The 2,736-nt window shown below is 47.5% G+C and overlaps 1 pseudogene; it reads left to right on the forward strand.

Annotated features, from left to right (window-relative positions):
• The first annotated feature begins 298 nt into the window (after positions 1 to 298).
• LOC116813834 (zinc finger protein 317-like) lies at positions 299 to 2,415 on the forward strand (annotated as a pseudogene).
• The last annotated feature ends 321 nt before the right edge of the window (positions 2,416 to 2,736 follow it).

The raw sequence follows: 2,736 nt of genomic DNA on the forward strand, positions 1-2,736 counted from the left end.
CACCACCATGCTTGGCTAATTGTTTTGTATTTTTAGTAGAGATAGGGTTTTACCATGTTGGCCAGGCTGGTCTTGAACTCCTGACCTCAAATGACCTTCCCGCCTCAGTCCCCCGAAGTGCTGGGATTACAGGCATAAGCCACCCTGCCGGGCCTACATTTATGTGAATAAAAGTGGTAGAAATAGTCCTAGTAAGGACAGAAATACCAGTCAGCAAAAGTAACAAAAGAATTATTCTCTCTGTAATATTTACATCTGCAAATTCTGAATATCCTGGGACACTGTGATTAAGTTGAATATGGGGATAAAATCAAATATTGCAAGAATTATGGTCACAAGAGAGCTCATAATGGAACAGTTTGGAGCAACATTTGTTTTGGACCACAAACTTGATGGAGGAGGAAGATCTAAAACTGAGGAGCAGGGCTGGGTCGAGGGGGAGGTTTGTGAGTGCAGTGTCAGACGCCACTCACTCTGAGCCAGCCCTGTGCTTGTCTGACTGGCACTGGAAGTGCCTCCTTAAATACTGCACACTTATCTAGCAGCCTGGGTTGCCTCATCCCAGTCCTGGCCCTGGTGAAAAGAAAAACAGATCCCAATAAGAATAGAGTAAGATTTGTAGAAACAGAAAAATAGAACTGCTTTTGCCATGCTGTAAAGAAAATTAAAAGAGAAATTAAGCAGCCTTAACAGCTCTGAAAAAATTAACCTATCTGTTCTAACTTATCCATGGTGACAGTATTCTGATTATCCTGGTTTTGTTTCTTATATCACATAGAAACGGGGCAGAACGTCTCTGAGTTCATAGATCCTACAGCTGTTCCAGACTCCCTATTCCACATCCTGCCAGAGTCACTTAGATGCCGAAATCTTTTGCATTTGTATTCAGGGCCACTAGTTCTTTGAGACCCTCTGATACAGTTTGGATGTGTATCCCCACGCAAATCTCATATGGAAATGTAATTCCCAATGTTGGAGGTGGGGCCTGGTAGGAGGTGATTGGATTGTGGGGACGGATTTCTCAGGAATGGTTTAGGAGAATACACACCAGGGAGAAGGGTTACGAGTGCAGTGACTGCGGAAAAGCCTTCAACGACCCTTCAACCCGTAGGAGCCATGCAAGAACTCACCTCAAAGAGAAGGCCTTTGACTGCAGTCAGTGTGGAAATGCATTCTGGACCCTCTCAGCCCTGAAAATCCACATGAGACTTCACACTGGTGAGAGCCCTTACAAGTGTGATAAATGCAGGAAGGCATACGGCCGGAGCTGCCACCTCATTGCACACAAAAGAACGCACACGGGAGAGAGGCCCTGTAAGTGTCACGACAGTGGGAAAGTTTTCCGGCACCCCTCCACCTCAAAAAGCACGTGAGGAATCACACGCGGGAGAAGCCCTACGCATGCGCGCAGTGCGGCAAAGCCTTCCGCTGGCAGTCGAACTTTAATTTGCACAAGAAGAACCACATGGCGGAGAAGACCTATCGTGTCCCGGAGGAAACACATCAGAATTCACAACGTCAAGAAAGCCGTGGAATGTCGGCAGTGTAGGAAAACCTTCCGAAACCAGTCCATCCTTAAGACTCACAGGAACTCTCACGCTGGAGAGAAACTATACGGGTGCGATCTCGGCGGGAAAGCCTTCAGCGGGAGCTCAAGCCTCACTACGCGCAGGAAGATACACACACAAGAGAGACGTTACGAATGCTTCACCTGCAGGAAAGTCTTCAGTGATTATTTATCCCGGCGGAGGCACACGAGCATTCACCTTGTAAAGAAATGCGTTGAGAGTAGGCAGTGTGACAAAGCCTTCAGGAACCAGTCAACGCTGAAGACGCACATGCAAAGCCACATGAGAGAGAAACCGTAGGAATGCCATCACTGTGGAAAAGCCTCCAGCATCAGCTCCAACCTGAACGTGCACAGAAGGATCCACACCGGGGAGAAGCCCTATGAATGCCTTGTCTGAGGGAAAGCCTTCAGGAGCCACGTGAAAACTCACGGGGGAGAGAAGCTCTTTGAGTCGTCCGTGTGGAAAAGGCTCCAGTGAGCAGGCCTGCTTTAAAGAAACAGGATTGCTCAGACCAGAAACAGATCTCACGGGTGTAGGAGGAAGCCTCTGTGAGCCCGCACCTTACTGGGTGCAAAAGAATCCAAGTAACTTGGGAAAAGTCCAATTCCTGTAAAAACTGTGGGAAGACGAGGTGTTCTCATCCCATAGGAGATTTGTGAGAACTCACGCTGGGTGAAAGAGGGTGAAAATGTACATCTGTAGCATGGAGAAGCCTTCAGGGCACATTCAGCTCTTAACAAACACAGAAGGACTTAAGGCGAGAAACCCTAGCTTGGCATTTAATGTCAAAATGACTTCAGCACCACTTCTAGCCTCTGGGCCCATGAGTAATAACAAGCACACTAGGGAGAATCTCTGTAAATGCAGTGGCTGGGGAAACCCTTCCTGGTCTCACTCGATTCCTCATGACAGAAATCACACTGAAGAGAGAAATCAGTGAAATAAGGAATGTGGGAAGGTCATGAAGAGGTCCGCAACCATGGCTGGCTGTCTATGGTATGGTTTGCAAGCTAACAATAGCTGGTCCATCTTTACAGAGGAAGAATGTGTGATAGAGAACATATATGGCCAACGAAGTCTGAAATACTTCCTGTCATCTGTCCCTTTCCAGAGAAACTTGGCTGACCTTTTGTCTACAGCAGGGATCCTCAGCCAGGCCGCAATT

Source organism: Hylobates moloch, unplaced genomic scaffold (genome assembly GCF_009828535.3).
Source record: "Hylobates moloch isolate HMO894 unplaced genomic scaffold, HMol_V3 SCAFFOLD_9, whole genome shotgun sequence".
In the NCBI taxonomy this organism is placed as follows: Eukaryota; Metazoa; Chordata; class Mammalia; order Primates; family Hylobatidae; genus Hylobates; species Hylobates moloch.